Genomic DNA, 22,742 nt, shown 5'->3' on the forward strand with positions numbered 1-22,742 from the left:
ATTTCCCCCACCCGGGTTACTGTAGTCAAGTCCCTTCAATCCGATCGCTGAGGCCGTTCGGCCTCAGTCCACGACCAAGGAAGGGCGACTCTGTGACACCAAAGAGCGCGGTGCCCAAAAGGAATGAGGACAGGCACCCACGTGCACGCACACAGACACACGGTCGAATACACCGTGTTCACCGTGTTTCTGACTCAGAGAAACTGGAAGACGGTTGGGAACATTCAAGATCGACTTTGCATTTCTTCCAGGACAGGAAAATTCACAGGAAGAGAAAATACATTGTTCTCGGCCTAGGATAAAAAGCCACAAGTTGTTGTAGAATTCATTCTGTGATTTAAATTTTTAAACGATATTCCATAGACCTAAAAACAACACAAAAAACCAAGATAAAACAGAAACAATTAAGAGAAACAAAAAAAAAAAACCCGGGCAGAGGCCTACAGTGCGGGAGGGGAGGCAGGGAGGGAGCGGGAGGAGGTGCGCCTCCCTGGGACAACAGGGAGGGTGGGGTGGAGGGAGACACGCTGGAGGCTAGAGCATCCTCAGGGCTGGCGGGTCCAGGAAGAACCTTGTTCTACACCGCAGGAGATTTGAAAGCCGACCTCCACACCTGGGGTGGGGGTGGGGTCCCCTCTTAAGCTCCCAACATCACCTGACTTTACCCATCCCCATGTCTGATCAAAGTGGTGACTAGGTGACACCTAACTACCGCTGCCAGTGTCAGCCAGATGAGAAGGGACCCCCTGACTGGGCTCACGGCGGACTTTTTTTTTTTTTTTTTGTAAAGCTTGCTTCCATTTTCCACCTAGGTCTACAGGTATACCCGTTAAATGAGTGCTTGTATTGAGGAAACAGGAAGTATTTTTTTCCAGTCATTTATCTGGTCCTCAATCCTCATTATTTATCATCTTCCCCCCCCACACACACACACACAGGTTGGTTCATCTCTGCAGAAAAGCTGCTGGAGATTGTTTATCCACAGAATGCTTTCTGTTGACAGTATCTAAGACAAGGAGTGCCACGCATTCTGCTCTAAGATTAAAATTGCATCTGTCGGTATGGTCCTATTTTACTTCTCGTGTGGCTTTCATCAAAGCTGATCTTGACTTCCACAACGGGGACGAGTGGGTTTCTGTCGTGTTGGTGTAGTTCTGTAGGGCTGGTGCCTTCCCAGAAGCGATCATCTTCCTAAGTAGGCTATGTCCCAGGAACTTGGGAAAGTGCAAAGAGTGACTTGTCCACCACGCTTACAATAAAGGATGTATCTGAATCTGTGACTGGAAGGGGTCGGTACCTGACCAGAAAGCACTGCCAGAGGAGGAGACGTTTCATTTCTTTTCCTAAATTTTACCTGGCCGTAGCAGATGTCTCTGTTTCCCTAGGACGTGGTATTTTTCCTCACAAGCAGTTTGAGTGGCCCCATGTGCCTCTAGACTGACTGCAAAGCACAGACTCCAGGATCTCCACCCTTTGGCTCTGTCTATCCAACCATGGCCTTCAGGCCACTCCTCTGTGGGGTCTATACTCTCAGAGGTAACACAGTATGGTGGGTAGGGGGACATGCTTTATTGGGAAAACTGAGAGTTTGAACCCCACCGTTTTATTTGTTAGCAACTCGAACTTTGTCAATTCCCATTGCCCTGCTGAGGCCCAGTCACCTAGAGGGTAGGAAATGCAATGGATAGATATCTCTCTCTGTCTCTGTCTCTCTGTCCTCTCTTTTTCTTTTCTTTTCTCTTGTTTTGGCAGGCTCTCACTCTGGTTCCCAGGCTAAAGGGCAGTGGCATCATCATAGCTCAGCACCACCTCAAACTCCTGGCCTCCGGCAGATCCTCTCACCCAGGCTTCCCAAAGTGCTAGGATGATGGAGTTCTTGTTTTTGTTTTTCTTTTTTTTTTTTCATCTGATGTCTTTTAGGGTCATAGCCTCAGAAATTTAGATCTGTTCTTTGAATTCGTCCTAGGGGCTAATTGGGATTCGAATAGGTGGTCCTCGAAATTTCAGCGGTACTGCCAGGGAGGGAAGGAGTGAAGAAGCAGCATCAGGCAAATAGGGTGGCACACGCCTGTAGTCCCAGAGACTCGTGAGGCTGAGGCAGGAGGATCGATGGAGCCAAGGTGTTTGAGGTTGCAGTGACCAAGGATGCAGTGTACCCTGTTCGATAGAGGGTGACAGACACTGTCCTTCCCTAAAAACTATATAAATATTAGGTACCCTAATAATTAAAAATTAAGCAAAAGGGGTGTGGCGAGGTGGCCCATGCCTATAATCCTAGCACTCTGGGAGGCCGAGGTGGATGGATTGCTCAAGGTCAGGAGTTCAAAACCAGCCTGAGCAAGACCGTCTCTACTATAAATAGAAAGAAATTAATTGGGCAACTAAACACACACACATAATAAGCCGGGCATGGTGGTGCATGTCTGTAGTCCCAGCTACTCGGGAGGCTGAGGCAGAAGGATCACATGAGCTTAGGAATTTGTGGTTGCTGTGAACTAAGCTGACCCCATAGCACTCTAGCCCAGGCCCGAAAACTGAGACTCTGTCTCAAAAAAAAATAATCCAGGAAAAGGGACTTACCAGAAAAAGCAGGAGAGAGAGATAAAAATTTCTCCTTCTATATATGCTATAGACAGAATAAAAGAAATAAGCAGGGAGGGAGAGATAAAAATTTCTCTCAAGCCCAGCACACCTGTAATCTGGCTGTCTGGGAGGCTGAAGCCGGAGGATTGCTCGAGGTCAGGAGTTCAAACCAGCCTGAGCAAGAGCAAGACACCATCTCTACGAAAAATAGAAAGAAATTAATTGGCCAAGTAATATATATAGAAAGAAAGATTAGCCAGGCATGGTGGCGCATGGCTGTAGTCCCAGCTACTTGGGAGGTTGAGGCAGGAGGATTGCTTGAGCCCAGGAGGTTGAGGTTGTTGTGAGCTAGGCTGACGCCATGGCACTCACTCTAGCCTGGGCAACAAAGTGAGACTCTGTCTCAAAAAAAAATGTCTCTCTCTCTCTATATATATATATATATATATACACACACACACACATATATATTCTGAGGACTTTATTTATATATAAATATATATTTTTATGCATATAGAGAGAAATTATATATAGATAGAAATTTATATATAGAGAGAGAGATATGTGAATTTCTCTCTAAATATAATTTATCTGTCTCTCTAAATATATATATATGGAGAGAGAGAAAGAGAAAGAGAGAGAGAGAAGTGGATATTACCATGAGGATGTTAGTGATTCTGGGGACCTTTTTTACTTTGTGGGCCACTGGACTCTGTGGAGGTCAGTGAAGAAAGATGGCCCAAATGAGAATAAGCGGTGTCTACGGGGAGCTTGCTTGCCGTGCGTGTGCACCTGTGTGTAAATAAATAGCTAGACATTCATTTCTTGTCAAGAGTGTCAGTGTCACCACTGCCTCCGCCATCACCACCGACGGCGCTTAACGGCTCCTGGCCGGATAGTGGCCCAAGCGTGGTAGGGCAGGCTTGGCGGGGTGGCCGACCCCCGGTGGCTATAAAGGCGGTGGGTGCGGCATCACCAGGGTCAAGCGCAGACTTGGACAACTCCATCGCCCGGCCTAGAGAAAGGCGCCTTTATCATCTGGAGGAGAACCGACGCCTTTGGTGGATAGAGAGACATCATTCCGTGTTTTTATGGAGGCGATGATGGTGATGAAGAAGATGACAACTGCTCCCGCCGCCCCCTCCCTCCCGCCCCTCCTTTCCTCACCACCGCACCCTCCCTCCCCCCAACTTCCCACAACCCCTCCCTCACCGCCACCCCCTCCCACCCCCATCCCCCTCCCACCCCCACCCCCCTCCCACCCCAGTCTCCTCCCGTCCCACCCTCCCACCGGCCTCCCTCACCACCGCCTCTTCCCACCTCCCTCCTCCCTCTCCCCACCCCCCCACCCCACTCCCACCCCCCGCCGCCACTCCCTGCCCCCCGCCCTCTCCCCTCCCTCACCACCACCCCTCCCGCCTCCCTCCCCTCCCTCCCCACTGCCCCCTCCCCTCCCTCACCCACCCCTCCCTCCTCCCACCACCACCACCTCCCACCCCCCCCGCCTCCCTCCCCTCCCTCCCTCATCACTACCCCCTCCCGCCCCCACCTCCACCCCTCTCTCCCACCACCCTTCCCGCCCTCTCCCCTCCCTCTCCCCACCCTGCCACCACCCCTCACTCCCCTACCCCACCCTCCCCACCGCTCCCTCCCACCCCCTCCCGCCTTCCCTCCCACCCCCTCCCCTACCTCCCCCCACCCCTCCTTCCCCCCACCCTTCTCGCCCTCCCCGACCCCTCCACCACCCTTCCCGCCCTCCCCCCACCCCCTTCCACCCACCACCCCTCCCTCACCACCACCCCCTCCCTCTCCCCCCGACCCCTCCCCCCAACCTCCCACCTCCCCCTCCCACCCTCCAACCTCCCCGTCCCACCCTCCCCTCCCCTCCCTCCCCCTCCCTACCCCAGCCCACCCTCTCCCCACCTTCCCTCCGCCCCCTCCCCTCCCTCCCCACCCCCTCCCCTCCCTCGCCCAGCCCTCCCTCACCCCTCCCTCCTCCCCTCCTACCACCGCCCCCTGCCACCACCCCTCACTCCCCCAGCCCACCCTCCCCACCGCCCCCTCCCCTACCTCCCCCCACCCCTCCTTCCCCCCACCCTTCCCACCCTCTCCCCTCCCTCCCCTTTCCACCCACCACCCCTCCCTCCACCACCCTTCCCACCCTCTTCCCTCCCTACCCCCGCCCTCCCCGACCCCTCCACCACCCTTCCCGCCCTCTCCCCTCCCTCCCCCCTTCCACCCACCACCCCTCCCTCCCCACCACCCCCATCCCCTCCCGCCGCCTCCCCTCCCTCCCCCCACCCCTCCCCCCACCCCTCCCTCCAACCTCCCCCTCCAACCCTCCAACCTCCCGCCTCCCAGTCCCACCCTCCCACCACCCTTCCCGCCCTCTCCCCTCCCTCCCCACCGCCCCCTCCCACCCCCTCCCCTACCTCCCCCCACCCCTCCCTCCCCCGCCCCCTGCCCCCTCCCACCCCTCCCTCACCGCCGCCCCCTCCCTCTCCCCCCACCCCCCTCCCCCCAACCTCCCCCTCCCACCCTCCCGCCTCCCACCTCCCACCCTCCCCTCCCGCCCTCCCTCTCCCCACCCTCCCGCCACCCCCTCCCTCCCCCAACCTCCCACCGCCCCCTCCCGCCCTATGCCTCCCCTCCCACCCTCTCCCCTCCCTCCCCCCACCCTCCCACGGCCGCCCCTCCCACCGCTCCTCCCTCACCACCACCCCCTCCCACCCTCTCCCCACCCCTCCACCCCCATCCCCCTACCGCCCTCCACCCACCTCTCCCTCCCCCCACCCTCCATCCGCCCCTCCAGCCCCCCCCTCCCCTCCCTCTCCCCACCCCCTGCCCCTTCCCGCCCCCTGCCTCCCCTCCCTTTCCCCACCCTCCCGCCACCCCTCCCTCACCACCGCCCCCTCCCCGCCACTCCAGCCCCCGTCCAGCCCTCCACCCTCCCCCCACCTCTCCCTCCCCTCACCCTCCATCCGCCCCTCCAGCCCCCCCTCCCCTCCCTCCCCCCACCCTCCCGCCACCCCTCCCTCTCCCCATCCTCTCCCCTCCCTCACCACCGCCCCCTCCCGCCTCCCCTCCCTCCCCACCACTCCAGCCCCCTTCCAGTCCTGGCCCCTCCCACCCCCGCCCCCTCCTGCCATGGCCTCCCCTCCCTCATTGCCACCCCCTCCCACCCACTCTCTTCCCTCTCCTCACACTCCCGCCCACCGCCGCCCCCTCCCGCCACCGCCCCTCCCACCACCACTGCCTACACAGGTTGGAAAATGTATTAAAATCTTAATCTAACCGCCCCACCACCCAAGCAGGCTCCATGGACCCATTCCCCCGGACCCTAGAAAGAGCCTAAAATGCAGATTTGTTGCCCATGCGAAGGCAGGTCAGAACTGGCCGGTCATGTCCTTCTTTCTCGAAGATGTCCTTTGTAACATTAGTGTCATTCAAGTTGGTATTCAATGCCCCACTAGTAAAATTCAGTGGCTTAAAAAAAAAGGAAGGAAGGAAGGAAGGAAGGAAGGAAGGAAGGAAGGAAGGAAGGAAGGGAGGGAAAAGAGGCCGGGCTGGCGTGGTGGCTCATGCCTGTGATCCTAGCACTCTGGGGGACTGCGGTGGGCAGATCATTGGAGCTCAGGAGTTCCAGCTTACCCTGACCAAGAGCAAGACCCCATCTCTACTAGAAATAGAAAGAAATTAATTGGCTAAGTAAAAATATATATCTATAGAAAAAATTAGCCAGGCACGGTGGCTCATGCCTGTAGTCCCAGCTACTCTGGAGGCTGAGACAGAAGGATCACTTGAGCGCAGGAGTTTGAGGTTGCCCTGAGCCAGGCTGACGACACAGCACTCTAGGCCGGGCAACACAGTGACACTCCATCTCTCAAGAAAAAGGGTGAGCGCAGTGGCTCACCCCTGTAATTCTAGCTCTCTGAGAGGCCAAGACCGGCGGATTGCTCAAGGTCAGGAGTTCGAAACCAGCCTTAGCAAGAGCGAGACCTCGTTTCTACTATAAATAGAAATTAATTGGCCAACTAATATATAGAGAAAAAATTAGCCGGGCATGGTGGCGCATTCCTGTAGTCTCAGCTACTCGGGACGCTGAGGCAGGAGGATCGCTTGAGCCCAGGAGTTTGAGGTTGCTGTGAGCTAGGCTGACGCCACGGCACTCACTGTAGCCTGGGCAACAAAGCAAGACTCTGGCTCACAAAAAAAACAAAAAAACAAAAAAAAAGAAAAAGACAGCAAAAAAGAAAGGAAGAAAGAGAGAGAGAGAGAGAGAGAGAGAGAAAGAAAGAAAGAAAGAAAGAAAGAAAGAAAGAAAGAAAGAAAGAAAGAAAGAAAGAAAGAAAGAAAGAAAGAAAGAGTGAAACTGAGAATATTGATCCAAGCGAGACACCTAGCGACCATATATAGCCACCACCATCTAGGACCCAATTCGCCAGAGACATCTGGTCGACCTCAAGGCACTGTGGCAACGGAGGCCGAGGGCAACATGGAGTCGACTTGGGAGGGGGGGGCATGGCGTCCGCAGCAGCCGATTCCCAGGCAGGCACACGAGCCGAGCCCGGGACGTCGTTCTCAGCGCCGTGAAAGGCAGCGGGAGCGAGAAAATCATGACAAAGTGACAGCAGCTCCCTTTGTAGCTCATCAGCACGGCGATCGCGTGTTCCCACGCACGTGTGATCCGCGCCTCCTAGTGTGTCGGCACATCCCCCGTGTGACGTGAAGCGAGGGGTGAAGGGGAACAGGGGGGTAGGAGAAGGAAAGGAAAAGATACATCCAATGAAAGGGGAAAAAGGGAAAGTCACACGTGGGTCAGGTAGTAAGAGCAAATCAACAAGCTGCGGAATGCAACTCCCGGAGGAACACACCCCGAGAAGCGCCCGTGCTGCCAAAATAGCGATCCGAGGGCGACCCCTGGCGGCGGTGACAACATGGACACTCAATGTGTCAAGCTGGCTGTCGCCGAGCGAGCGGACTTCTGGTCGATCCACCGGCTCAGAGGCACGCCAGTCCCGGTGATCGTTGCCTGCGAGGGAGGGGCGGGGAGGGGAGAAAAACATTCAAGTCATCCCAGGTCGCATTAGGATTCCTGAGGGTGATGATTGCGCGTGCACGTGCGCCCCGTCACCCGTGTGTTTGGAACAAAAAGGACGGAAAAAAGGGCCGTGAGGAGTAAAGAATGGGAGAGCCAGAGCGAGAACGGAAGAAAAAGAGAGAAAGAGAGAGAGGTAAGCGCCAGGGCCCTCTCCTCCCATTCCATACCCACTGAGAGAGAGAGAAGGAAAGAGAAAGAGAGAGAGAGAAACAGAGAGAGAGAAAGAAAGAAAGAAAGAAAGAAAGAAAGAAAGAAAGAAAGAAAGAAAGAAAGATTGCTCATTGATCATAACCAGTTACAGATCTGTTTGTTCCTTCTCGACTCCCATTGCTCCACTTGAGCAGGCTAAAATAAAATCAAATAAAATAAGGCCGGGCGCGGTGGCTCACGCCTGTAATCCTAGCTCTCTGGGAGGCCGAGGCGGGGGAATTGCGAGAGGTCAGGAGTTCGAAACCAGCCTGAGCAAGAGTGAGACGCCGTCTCTACTATAAATAGAAAGAAATAAATTGGCCAACTAATACGTATATAGAAAAAATTAGCCGGGCATGGTGGCACATGCCTGTAGTCCCAGCTACTCTGGAGGCTGAGACAGAAGGATCACTTGAGCCCAGGAGTTTGACGTTGCCGTGAGCCAGGCTGACGCCACAGCACTCTAGGCCGGGCAACACAGTGACACTCCATCTTTCAAGAAAAAGACAGCAAAAAAGAAAGGAGGAGAGAGAGAAAGAGAGAGAGAGAGAGAGAAGAAAGAAAGAGGCCGGACGCGGTGGCTCACGCCTGTAATCCTAGCTCTCTGGGAGGCCGAGGCGGGCGCATTGCTCAAGGTCAGGAGTTCAAAACCAGCCTGAGCAAGAGCAAGACCCCGTCTCTACTATAAATAGAAAGAAATTAATTGGCCAACTGATATATATATAAAATTAGCCGGGCATGGTGGCGCATGCATGTAGTCCCAGCTACTCGGGAGGCTGAGGCAGTAGGATCGCGTGAGCCCAGGAGTTTGAGGTTGCTGTGAGCTAGACTGACGCCACGGCACTCACTCTAGCCTGGACAACAAAGGAAGACTCTGTCTCAAAAAAAAAAAAAAAGAAAGAAAGAGAGAGAGAGAGAAGAAAGAGAGAGAGAGAAAGAGAAGAAGAAAGAAAGAGTCATACTGAGAATATTGATCCAAGAGCGACACCTAGCGACCATATATAGCCACCACCATCTACGGCCCAATTCGCCAGAGATATCTGGTCGACCTCAAGGCACTGTGGAAACGGAGAAAAACATTCAAGTCATCCCAGGTCCCATTAGGATTCCTGAGAGTGATGATTGTGCGTGCACGTGCGCCCCGTCACCTGTGTGTTTGGAACAAAAAGGAAGGAAAAAAGGGCGGAGGGGAGTAAAAAATGGGAGAGCCAGAGCGAGAACAGAAGAAAAAGAAAGAAAGAGAGAGAGAGAGAGAGAGAGAGAGAGAGAGAGAGAGAGAGAGATGGAGGAAAGTGGCAGGGCCCTCTCCTCCCATTCCATACCCACTGAGAGAGAGAGAGAAGGAAAGAGAAAGAGAGAGAGAGAAACAGAGAGAGAAAGAAAGAAAGAAAGAAGGAAAGATTGCTCATTGATCATAACCAGTTACAGATCTGTTTGTTCCTTCTTGACACCCACTGCTCCACTTGACCAGGCTAAAATGAAATCAAATAAAATAAGGCCGGGCGCGGTGGCTCACGCCTGTAATCCTAGCCCTCTGGGAGGCAGAAGCGGGCGTGTTGCTCGAGGTCAGGAGTTTGACCAGCCTGAGCAAGAGCGAGACGCCGTCTCTACTATAAATAGAAAGAAATTAATTGGCCAACTAATACGTATATAGAAAAAATTAGCGGGGCATGGTGGCACATGCCTGTAGTCCCAGCCACTTGGGAGGCTGAGGCAGGAGGATTGCTTGAGCCCAGGAGGTTGAGGTGGCTGTGAGCTAGGCTGACGCCATGGCACTCACTCCAGCCTGGGCAACAAAGTGAGACTCTGTCTCAAAAAAAATAAATAAATAAAATAAAATAAATTAATGAGAGAGAGAGAGAAAAGGAGGGAGGGAATAAGCAGCATCAGGCAGGTATGGTGGCACACACCTGTAGTCCCAGCGACTCCTGAGGTTGAGGCAGGAGGATCGATGGAGCCCAGGTGTTTGAGGTTGCAGTGACCAAAGATACAGTGTACCCTGTTCGATAGACAGAGGCAGACCCTGTCACTCACCTGAAAACTATACAAATATTAGGTACCCTAATAATTAAAAATTAAGCAAAAGGAGTTGGGCATGGTGGCCCATGCCTATAATCCTAGCAGTCTGGGAGGCCTAGGCGGGTGGATTGCTCAAGGTCAGGAGTTCAAATCCAGCCTGAGCAAGAGCAAGACCCTCTCTACTATAAATAGAAAGAAATTAATTGGCTAACTAAAAATATATATCTATAGAAAAAATTCTCCAGGCACGGTGGCGCATGTCTGTAGTTCCAGCTACTCTGGAGGCTGAGACAGAAGGATCACTTGAGCGCAGGAGTTTGACATTGCCGTGAACCAGGCTGACGCCACAACACTCTAGGACGGGCAACACAGTGACACTCCATCTCTCAAGAAAAAGACAGCAAAAAAGAAAGGAGGAGAGGCTGGGCGCGGTGACTCATGCCTGTAATCCTAGCTCTCTGGGAGGCCGAGGCGGGGGGATTGCGAGAGGTCAGGAGTTCCAAACCAGCCTGACTAAGAGCGAGACCCCGTCTCTACTATAAATAGAAAGAAATTAATTGGCCAACTAATACATATAGAAAAAATTAGCCGGGCATGGTGGCACATGCCTGTAGTCCCAGCCACTTGGGAGGCTGAGGCAGAAGGATTGCTTGAGCCCAGGAGTTTGAGGTTGCTGTGAGCTAGGCTGACGCCAAGGCACTCATTCTAGCCTAGGCAACAAAGGGAGACTCAGGCTCAAAAAAAAAAAAAGAAAGGAGGAGAGAGAGAGAGAAGAAAGAAAGAAAGAGAGAGAGATAAGAGAGAGAAAGAGAGAGAAAGAAAGAAAGACAGAAAGAGTCATACTGAGAATATTGATCCAAGAGCGACACCTAGCGACCATATATAGCCACCACCATCTAGGGTCCAATTCGCCAGAGGCAACGGAGGCGGAGGGCAACATGGAGTCGACCTGGGATGGGGGGGGCATGGCGTCCGCAGCAGCCGATTCCATACCAACCGAGAGAGAGAGAGAGAGAGAGAGAGAGAGAGAGAGAGAGAGAGAGAGAGAGAGAGAGACAGAGAGACAGAGAGACAGAGACAGAGAGAGAGACAACAGAGAGAGAGAGAGAGAGAGAGAGAGAGAAGATAAGAGAAAGAGAGAGAAACAGAGAGAGAAAGAAAGAAAGAAAGAAAGATTGCTCATTGATCATAACCAGATACAGATCCCTTTGTTCCTTCTCAACTCCCACTACTCCACTTGACCAGGCTAAAATAAAATCAAATAAAATAAATTTATGAGAGAGAGAGAGGAAAGGAGGGAGGGAATAAGAAGCATCAGGCAAAGTAAGGTGGCACATACCTGTAGTCCCAGCGACTCCTGAAGTTGAGGCAGGGGGATCGATGGAGCCCAGGTGTTTGAGGTTGCAGTGACCAAGGATACAGTGTACCCTGTTCGATAGACAGAGGCAGACCCTGTCACTCACCTGAAAACTATACAAATATTAGGTACCCTAATAATTAAAAATTAAGCAAAAGGGGTTGGGCATGGTGGCCCATGCCTATAATCCTAGCAGTCTGGGAGGCCTAGGCGGGTGGATTGCTTAAGGTCAGGAGTTCAAATCCAGCCTGAGCAAGAGCAAGACCCTCTCTACTATAAAGAGAAAGAAATTAATTGGCCAACTAAACACACCAAAACACACATAATATGCCAGGCACGGTGGTGCATGTCTGTAGTCCCAGCTACTCGGAAGGCTGAGTCAGAAGGATCACTTGAGCCCAGGAGTTTGATGTTGCCGTGAGCCAGGCTGACGCCACAGCACTCTAAGCCGGGCAACACAGTGACACTCCATCTTTCAAGAAAAAGACAGCAAAAAAGAAAGGAGGAGAGATGGAGAGAAAGAGAGAGAGAGAAGAAAGAAAGAAAGAAAGAAAGAAAGAAAGAAAGAAGAGAGAGAGAGAGAGAGAGAGAGAGAGAGAGAGAGAGAGAGAGAGAGAGAGAGAGAAAGAAAGAAAGAAAGAAAGAAAGAAAGAAAGAAAGAAAGAAAGAAAGAAAGAAAGAAAAAAGAGAGTCATATACTGAGAATATTGATCCAAGAGCGACACCTAGCGACCATATATAGCCACCACCATCTAGGGCCCAATTCGCCAGAGGTGACGGAGGCCGAGGGCAACATGGAGTCGACCTGGGATGGGCGGGCGGGCATGGAGTCCGCAGCAGCCGATTCCCAGGCAGGCACACGAGCCAGGCCGGGAGCTCGTTCTCAGCGCCGTGAAAGGCAGCGGGAGCGAGAAAATCATGACAAAGTGACAGCAGCTCCCTTTGTAGCTCATCAGCACGGCGATCGCGTGTTCACACGCTCGTGTGATCCGTGCCTCCTAGTGTGTCGGCACATCCCCCGTGTGACGTGAAGCGAGGGGTGAAGGGGAACAGAGTTTGAGGTTGCTGTGAGCTAGGCTAATGCCATGGCACTCACTCTAGCCTGGGCAACAAAGTGAGACTCTGTCTCAAAAAAAAAAAAAAAAAAAAAAAAAGAGAGAAAGGAGGATAGAGAGAGAGAAAAGAAAGAAAGAAAGAGAGAAAAGAGAGAAAGAAAGAAAGAAACAAAGACAGAAAGAAAGAAAGACAGAAAGAAAGAAAGATTGCTCATTGATCATAACCAGTTATAGATCCCTTGGTTCCTTCTCCACTCCCACTGCTCCACTTTACCAGGCTAAAATAAAATCAAATAAAATAAGGCCAGGCGTGGTAGCTCACACCTGTAATCCTAGCACTCTGGGAGGCCAAGGCGGGCGGATTGCTCGAGGTCAGGAGTTCGAAACCAGCCTGAGTAAGAGCGAGACCCCGTCTCTACTATAAATAGAAAGAAATAAATTGGCCAACTACTACGTATATAGAAAAAATTAGCCGGGCATGGTGGCACATGCCTGTAGTCCCAGCTACTTGGGAGGCTGAGGCAGGAGGATTGCTTGAGCCCAGGAGTTTGAGGTTGCTGTGAGCTAGGCTAACGCCATGGCACTCACTCTAGCCTGGGCAACAAAGTGAGACTCTGTCTCAAAAAAAAAAAAAAAAAATCAAATTAAATAATGAGAGAGAGAGAGAAAAAGAGGGAGGGAAGAAGCAGCATCAGGCAAGTATGGTGGCACACACCTGTAGTCCCAGTGACTCGTGAGGTTGAGGCAGGAGGATTGATGGAGCCCAGGTGTTTGAGATTGCAGTGACCAAGGATACAGTGTACCCTGTTCGATAGACAGAGGCAGACCCTGTCACTCACCTGAAAACTATACAAATATTAGGTACCCTAATAATTAAAAATTAAGCAAAAGGGGTTGGGCATGGTGGCCCATGCCTATAATCCTAGCAGTCTGGGAGGCCGAGGCGGGTGGATTGCTCGAGGTCAGGAGTTCGAAACAAGCCTGAGCAAGAGTGAGACCCCGTCTCTACTATAAATAGAAAGAAATTAATTGGCCAACTAATATATATAGAAAAAAGTAGCCAGGCATGGTGGCACATGCCTGTAGTCCCAGCCACTTGGGAGGCTGAGGCAGAAGGATTGCTTGAGCCCAGGAGTTTGAGTTTGCTGTGAGCTAGGCTGACGCCATGGCACTCATTCTAGCCTAGGCAACAAAGTGAGACTCAGTCTCAAAAAAAAAAAAAAAAAAAAAGAAAGGAGAGAGAGAGAAGAAAGAAAGAAAGAAAGAGAGAGAGAGAAAGAGAGAGAGAGAGAGAAACAAAGACAGAAAGAAAGACAAAGTCATACTGAGAATATTGATCCAAGAGCGACACCTAGCGACCATATATAGCCACCACCATCGACAGAGTCATACTGACAATATTGATCCAAGAGCGACACCTAGCGACCATATATAGCCACCACCATCTACGGCCCAATGCACCAGAGGCAATGGAGGCTAAGGGCAACATGGAGTCGACTTGGGAGGGGGGGGGCATGGCGTCCGCAGCAGCCGATTCCCAGGCAGGCACACGAGCCGAGCCCAGGACGTCGTTCTCAGCGCCGTGAAAGGGAGCGGGAGTGAGAAAATCATGACAAAGTGACAGCAGCTCCCTTTGTAGCTCATCAGCACAGCGATCGCGTGTTCACACGCACGTGTGATCCCTGCCTCCTAGTGTGTGGGCACATCCCCCGTTTCACGTGAAGCGAGGGGGGTTTGGCTCCTGTTGCCCCCTGCACCCAACTGGTCTTACTGGACTATTTTCCTGTGTCTTCCGTTAGTACCAAATGTTCTGCTCCTGTATCTATGAGGAAGCTGACTGGGTTCCCCTCCACTTGCTAAATTACCCTAGTTTTGGGAAGGGGGACCGAACCCCATCTTCCCTATTCGTCTATCACCTGTCCTGCAACCATGACTTTTTCAGGACCTCCAAGTCTTCGCCCCCCTCTCTTTTGGGGCACTCTCAGGCCCAATGTCCATGCTCTTTGCAATTGGCACATTGATCCTTGCCTAGCCTTTCCCGCCGGGGCCTTTCCCTATCCTCTGACCCTATCTGCCCCCCTCTTGTGGCGGCTAGCAAGATTTTAGCCATCTCTGTTTGCTTTCCGTGCTTCTACAGCTTGGAATTTTCTATCTTCTATCCTGATCCTCTCTAACCTCTCTTCTAGCGTCTCTCTATTGTTATAGACCTTCTCCGCCATTTTTAACAGGTCCTGCAGAGTCTTCTCGCCCAATCTATCTATTCTCTGCACCTTGCGCCTAATGTCGGGGGCCGCCTGATTGACAAACACCATCATAACAGCTGCCTTACTCTCCTCCATTGTGGGATCTATGGGGGTGTACTGCCGGAAGAAATCTATGATCCTCTCTAAGTATGCAGCCGGGCTCTCTGGCCCCTGACGAACATCTCCTACCTTGGCCAAATTGGTCGGCTTTCGCGCCGCCATACGGAGACCGGCCATCAGAGTCTGGCGGTAGACCCGGAGACGCTCCCTACCTTCAGCCTCATTGTAGTCCCAAAGCGGCCGTTCAAGGGGAAAAGTTTGGTCGATGGTTGGCGGGTTTGTAGTAGGTCTGCCGTCCTCCCCGGAACCAGCTTCCGCGCCTCCCCTGAATCCTTTCTCTTTCCTCCGTTGTGAAGAGCACCTTAAGCAGCTGCTGGCAGTCATCTCAGGTGGGCTGATGAGTAAAAAGAACAGAGTCTAAAAGATTAATTAGGTCTCTCAGATTCTCGGAGATTGGAGTCCGGCAACACTGGCGTCCCAACGGACCGCGTGCCCTCTCCTTTCTGGCCTCTTTAACTGCCAGAACTTCTGCCTTTCCCCTCGGGGCAGGTAGGAGGGCCTTCAGCCAGGGTGGCGGGTCTAGAACCAAGTCTTGCCAGACCACGATATAGGGGATCTGATCAGGATGGCCGTGGTGGCCAGATACCACCCCTTTTACTTTTTCCATCAAGGAGGCATCAAAGGAGACCTACCGGGGCCACCCCACTCCAAACGTGGGCCACTCGGCCTCACAAAGGGTAACAAACTTTCCCTTCTTGACCTCCAGGGACAGGTAGTGTGCCCTTGCCCTGAGATCCTTAAAATGGCTCACCAGGATGGACAACGGCGTTGTTAGAGCCTGTCCCATGGCTAGTCGATAATAGGCAGATGTGCAAACCGATATTTCGCAGTTGGGGCACTGGGGACAAGGATCTGAATCCCTAGCCTTTCACACTCCCTACGGAGGTAACGGCCGTGCCCCTCCCGCATAGCCACTCCTGGCACGGGCGGCAGGAGATACACTGTGCTGCCAGCCCATGCAGGGGAATACTCACCTGGAGGTTCTAGTCGCCCCTGCGGATCTTTTCGTGGGTCGGTCCCCTGATTCCACGGCCCCAGCCTGAAAACCCATGCAACCCTGATGGATTCTCGGGCTGAAGCCATAGAACCCAGAGACTCCAACAAGCCAATGAGAGATGTCACACTCACTCACACACACACACACAGAAAGCCAGCGACCAACAAAGCAGACAACAGGCCGGGCGCGGTGGCTCACGCCTGTAATCCTAGCACTCTGGGAGGCCGAGGCGGGCGGATTGCTCAAGGTCAGTAGTTCAAAACCAGCCTGTTACCTGCTAGAAGCAAACTTGAAAAAAAAAAAAAATGAAAAAACAAAACCAGCCTGAGCGAGACCCCGTCTCTACCATAAAAATAGAAAGAAATTAATTGGCCAACTAATATATATATATATAAAAATCAGCCGGGCATGGTGGTTTGTGCCTGTAGTCCCAGCTACTCGGGAGGCTGAGGCAGGAGGATCGCTTGAGCCCAGGAGTTTGAGGTTGCTGTGAGCTAGGCTGACGCCACGGCACTCACTCTAGCCTAGGCAAGAAAGCGAGACTCTGTATGTCTCAAAAAAAAATAAAATAAAATAAAAAAATAAAAAAAAAAAAGAAAGAATGCTCTTGTCCATTCTCTAGCAAAAAAAAAACAAAAAAAAAAAACAAAAAAAAATAAAAAAAAATAAAAAAAAAAAATAAAATAAAAACAAAGCAGACAACAGACAAGTGGACAGTGAAGTAAACAGACAACCTAACCTAGTCCGGACCTACTCCCCGGTCTCCTCCTGACCGAGCCCTAGGCTAGAAGGTCAGCTCCAGAGTCCAAACGGGGCCAGAGGACGTCTCCGCCTGGCTCCTACCGGCGACCCAACAGCGAGTCCGCCTAGGTCCTGTGCCGGCGTCCTGATCCGGGGTCCTGCAAGGGGATTCCGCGTCCCTTGCCCAACACCACACCCGGCTAGTCCGGGGAGGTTTTTCACACTCCTCCCTCAGCCCTGAGTTCTACCCGGTAGTCTGTGGGGAAGGCAGATCCGGGACGAGCCCCCAAATGTTAGGGACCGACCTTCCACAGCCCCACCGGACAGAAAAGCAGAGACATCGAGGATGCGATCACGCAAGAGGAGGTTTATTTTCTGGCTAGCCAGGGTCCAAGCCCCAGAGCACCCACGCCGTGGCCACTCTCACAGGCAAAACCCCGACCGGAAATACGGCATGCCTTTTATCCCCAGGGTGCACGAGCTGCGCACAAGCCGACTGCGCATGCATCATGCGTTGACCTTTAAAATGATTGGTTGCCCACTATCGCCTTTTGAAATAATTGGCGGGTTGGTTGCCGTCTATTGCCTGATAGGCCAGTCGCCCATGCTTCAATGACCTCATCCCATAATTCCCCCTACAGCGGTGTAGCAAGCAAGCAATGACAAGAAGCAAAGGATTGTGGTTAGCTCATTGCCCCACCCAAGTAAATTCGCAACAATTGGAAGAATTCCTCTGCCCTTCCTCTGTCCTACAAATTCCTCTGCCCTACACCAGCACACCTGTAATCCTAGCTCTCTGGGAGGCTGAGGTGGGAGGATTGCTGGAGGTCACGAGTTAAAACCAGCCCGAGCAAGAGCAAGACCCCATCTCTACTATAAATAGAAAGAAATTAATTGGCCAAGTAATACATATAGAAAGAAAAATTAGCCGTGCATGGTGGCTCATGCCTGTAGTCCCAGCTACTTTGGAGGCTGAGGCAGGAGGATTGCTTGAGCCCAGGAGGTTGAGGTTGCCATGAGCTAGGCTGACGCCATGGCACTCACTCTAGCCTGGGCAACAAAGTGAGACTCTCTCTCAAAAATTAAATGAATGCATGCAAGCATGAATGAATGAATAGATGAACGAAGGAATAAATAAATAAATAAATAAATAAATAAATAAATAAATAAATAAATAAATGTTAAATTATACATAAAGGGTGGGTCTTTGCTTTAGACATTATTGTGGTTAATCCTTTCACTGGTCTCAGCTCTGCCAAAAACAAGGCCTGTGGGGCTGGGGACCGCTTAGGAGTTATAAGAAAAGATTTAACTCATCTTGTGGATAGAGGCCAGACTACAAGTTTCCAAAATGAGGGGGTGAGGGGGAAGTTTTAAAAGGACACAAAATCTTTCTGTTCTTTATTTTTTTTCCCCTCTCTCTAGAACATGCCCTCTATTACACTGTGAAATTCATGATGTTAAATAGTTGTGCCTGGGAGGAACTTTGCGGTCGGTTATGTTAAGTAGGAAGGGTGTTTTATATGTTTCCAGGACATCATAAAAAATTCAGCAGACTCATCTAGGATCATTAGGGAAATGAATGATTTTCCTCTCATCAATGTGGAGCTACCACAACAAGCTGCAGGAGGACCGTTCTGGACACCTATCCCCTGGCAGAGGCCCCTCGGGAATGTGTGGCTCACCCTATTCATTTAGAAATGTATACTTTGGAATCAATAAAATTTCCCCGACCCGGGTTACTGTAGTCAAGTCCCTTCAATACAATCGCTAAGGCCATTCGGCCTCAGTCCACGACCAAGGAAGGCCGACTCTGTAAGACCAAAGAGCGAGGTGCCCAAAAGGAATAAGGACAGGCACCCACGTGCATGCACACAGAGACACGGTCGAATACACCGTGTTCACCGTGTTTCTGACTCAGGGAAACTGGAAGATGGTTTGGAACCGTCACGATCAACTTGCATTTCTTCCAGGACAGGAAAATTCACAGGAAGAGAAAATATATTGTTCTCGGCCTATGATAAAAAGCCACAAGTGGTTCTAGAATTCATTCTGTGATTTAAATTTTTAAAAGATATTCCATAAACCTAAAAAAAAACCCCGCAGCAGATTCCAAAGCGGACCTCCACACCTGGGGTGGGGGTGGGGGGTCCACTGTTAAGCTCCCAACATCACCTGACTTTACCCATCCCCATGTCTGATCAAAGTGGTGACTAGGTGACACCTAACTACCGCTGCCAGTGTCACCCAGACAAGAAGGGACCCTCTGACTGGACTCACAGCGATTTATTTATTTATTTTTTTTTGTGAAGCTTGCTTCCATTTTCCACCTAGGTCTACAGGTATACCCTTGAAATGAATGCTTGTATTGAGTAAACAGGAAGTATTTTTTTTCAGTCATTTATCTGGTCCTCAATCCTCATTATTTATCATCTCCCCCCACACACACACACACAGGTTGGTTCTTCTCTGCAGAGAAGCTGCTGGAGATTGTTTATCCACCAAATGCTTTCTGTTGACACTATCTAAGATGAAAAGGAGTACCACGAATTCTGCTCTAAGATTAAAATAGCATCTATCAGTATGGTCACATTTTACTTCTTGTGTGGGTTTAGTGGGTTTCATAAAAGCTGATCTTGACTTCCACAACAGAGACGAGTGGGTTTTTGTTGTGTTTGTGTAGTTCTGTAGGGCTGGTGCCTTCCCAGAAGTGATCATCTTCCTAAGTAGGCTATATCCCACAAATTGGGAAGGTGCAAAGAGTGACTTGTCCACCACGCTTCCATTAAAGGATGTATCTGAATCTGTGACTCTAAGGGGTCGGTATCTGACCAGAAAGCACTGCCAGAGGAGGAGACGTTTCATTTCTTTTCCTAAATTTTACCTGGCCATAGCAGATGTCTCTGTTTCCCTAGGATGTGGTATTTTTCCTCACAAGCAGTTTGAATGGCTCCATGTGCCTCTAGACTGACTGCAAAGCACAGACTCCACAATCTGCACCCCTTGGCTCTATGTATCCAAGCACGGCCTCTACGGCTCTCCTCTGTGGGGTATAGACTGTCAGAGGTGGCACAGTATGGTTGGTAGGGGGATATGCTTTATTGGGAAAACTGAGAGTTTGAACCCCAATGTTTCATTTGTTAGCAACTCGAACTTTGTCAATTCACATGGCCCTGCTGAGGCCCAGTCACCTAAAGGATAGGAAATGGAATGGATAGATTCATATCTATCTCTCTCTCTCTCTGTCTCTCTCTATCTCTCTCTCTCTCTCTCTCCTCTCTTTTTCTTTTCTTTTCTCTTCTTTTGGCAGGCTCACACTCTGGTTCCCAGGCTAAAGGGCAGTGGCATCATCATAGCTCACTGCCACCTCAAACTCCTGGCATCCAGTGATCCTCTCACCCAGGCTTCCCAAAGTACTAGAAACATGAAGTTCTTGTTTTTGTTTTTCGTTTTTTTTTTTTTTTCATCTGATGTCTTTTAGGGTCATAGCTTCGGAAATGTAGATCTGTTCTTAGAACTCATTCTGGGGGCTAATTGGGATTCTAATAGCTGCACCTCAGAATTTCAGCAGTATTGCCAGGGAGGGAGGGAGGGATGGAAGGAGTGAAGAAGCAGCATCAGGCAAATATGGTGGCACAGGCCTATAGTCCCAGAGATTCGTGAGGTTGAGGCAGGAGGATCGATGGAGCCCAGGTGTTTGAGGTTGCAGTGACCAAGGATGTAGTGTACCCTGTTCGATAGAGGGAGACAGACCCTGTCCTCCCATGAGAAGTATACAAATATTAGGTACCCTAATAATTAAAAATTAAACAAAAGGGGTTGGGCGCGGTGGCCCATGCCTATAATCCTAACACTCTGGGAGGCCGAGGTGGATGGATTGCTCAAGGTCAGGAGTTCAAAACCAGCCTGAGCAAGAGCAAGACCCTCTCTATTATAAATAGAAAGAAAATAATTGGCAAACTAAACACACCAAAACACACACACACACACACACACACACACACAATAAGCCGGGCATGGTGGTGCATTTCTGTAGTCCCAGCTACTCTGGAGGCTGACACAGAAGGATCACTTGAGCCCACGAGTTTGAGGTTGCTGTGAGCTAAGCTGACGCCATAGCACTCTAGCCTGGGCACTAAAAGTGAGACTCTGTCTAAAAAAAAAAAATTAAGGACAAAGGACTTACCAGAAAAATCAGGGAGGGAGAGATAAAAACTTCTTTCACTCTCTCTCTCTCTGGGAAGGAAAGATTAAAAGAGATAAGCAGGGAGGGAGAGGTAAAAATTTGTCTCAGGCCCAGCACACCTGTAATCCTAGCTCTCTGGGAGGCTGAGGGGGGAGGATTGCTCAAGGTCAGGAGTTCAAATAAGCCTGAGCAAGAGTAAGACCCCCATCTCTACTGTAAACAAAAAGAAATTAGGCCGGGTGAAGTGGCTAACGCCTATAATCCTAGCTCTCTGAGAGACCAAGGCCGGAGGATTGTGCAAGGTCAGGAGTTCGAAACCAGCCTGAGCAAGATTGAGACCCCGTCTCTACTATAAATAGAAAGAAATTAATTGGCCAACTAATACATATAGAAAAAATTAGCCGAGCATTGTGGCACATGCCTCTAGTCCCAGCTAATTGGGAGGCTGAGGCAGCAGGATGCTTGAGTACAGGAGTTTGAGGTTCCTGTGAGCTAGGCTGATGCCACGACATTCACTCTAGCCTAGGCAACAAAGCAAGACTCTGTCTCAAAAAAAAAAAAAAAAAAAAGAAAAAATAGAAATTAATTGGCCACCTAATATATATAGAAAGAAAAATTAGCAGGGCATGGTGACACATGCCTGTAGTCCCAGCTACTCGGGAGGTTGAGACAGAAGGATCACTTCAAGCCAGGATTTTGAGGTTGCTGTGAGCTAAGCTGATGCCATAGCACTCTAGCCTGGGCATCAAAAGTGAGACTCTATCTCAAAAATGAAAATCAAAGAAAAGGGACTCTCCAGCAAAAGCAGTGAGGAAAGATAAAAATTTCTCTCTCTCTCTCTCTCTCTCTCTCTCTCTCTCTCTCTCTCTCTATATATATATATATATATATATATATATATATGTATATTTGTATATTCAGAGTAAAAAAGTTAAGCAGGGAGGGAGGGAGAAAAATTACTCTCTCTGTCTCTCTCTTTATTTATATATATATATATATATATATATATCTGCTATAGACAGAATAAAAGAGATAAGCAGTGAGGGAGAGATAAAAATTTCTCTCTCTCTCTCTCTCTCTCTCTCTCTATATATATATATATATATATATATATGTACATATATATATATGTATATTCAGAGTAAAAAAGTTAAGCAGGGAGGGAGGGAGAAAAATTACTCTCTCTGTCTCTCTCTTTATTTATATATACATATATATGTATATCTGCTATAGACAGAATAAAAGGGATAAGCAGGGAGGGAGAGAGAAAAATTTCTCTCTCTCTCTCTAAATTTCTCTCTCTCTCTCTCTCTCTCTCTCTCTATATATATATATATATATATATATATATATATATATATGCTATAGACAGAATAAAAGACATAAGCAGGGAGGGAGAGATAAAAATTTCTCTCAGGCCCAGCACACCTGTAATCCTAGCTCTCTGTGAGGCCGAGGCGGGAGGATGGCTCGAGGTCAGGAGTTCAAACCAGCCCTAGCAGGACCAAGACACAATCTCTACTATAAATAGAAAGAAATTTTTTGCCCAAGTAATATATATAGAAAGAAAAATTAGCCGGGCGTGGTGGCACATGCCTGTAGTCCCAGCTACTTGGGAGGCTGAGGCAGGAGGATTGCTTGAGCCCAGGAGGTTGAGGTTGCTGTGAGCTTGGCTGAGGCCATGGCACTCACTCTAGCCTGGGCAACAAAGTGCGACTCTGTCTCAAAAAAATAAAAATCTAAATAGATAAAAGGAAAAGTGAACAGAACAATAAAAACTTGAAAAGTAGGGGAAAGCTTACAGAATAAATAAGGACACAAAGAAAGGAAATATCTGTGTATAGTCATTGCAGTGTGTTTGTGTTTTAAATCGTGGTGTTACAAAGGAGTCCAAAAGTTAAAAACTATGGAAAATTCTAGGAAGTGACAACACTGACAGTAAGCTAAGATTCAGGTATTATTGGAGAAAGACATTTCTGAAGATAAATTGACGGTGGCCTAGGTGTCCAGGGCTTATAAAACCTACAGTAGTGATTGGTCACGTCCCAGGCCATCACATTCACTGACCCATGACTACTAACTCACAGACTCACCCAGGGCCACCTCCCACACTGGGAGCTCCATTCATGGTAAGTGCCCTCGACAGGTGTC

The 22,742-nt window shown here is 50.1% G+C and overlaps 1 pseudogene; it reads left to right on the plus strand.

Annotated features, from left to right (window-relative positions):
* Positions 1-12,185: 12,185 nt before the first annotated feature.
* Positions 12,186-12,277, plus strand: LOC142865728 (uncharacterized; annotated as a pseudogene).
* Positions 12,278-22,742: the final 10,465 nt, after the last annotated feature.

This window comes from Microcebus murinus, chromosome 31 (assembly GCF_040939455.1).
Source record: "Microcebus murinus isolate Inina chromosome 31, M.murinus_Inina_mat1.0, whole genome shotgun sequence".
Classification (NCBI taxonomy): Eukaryota; Metazoa; Chordata; class Mammalia; order Primates; family Cheirogaleidae; genus Microcebus; species Microcebus murinus.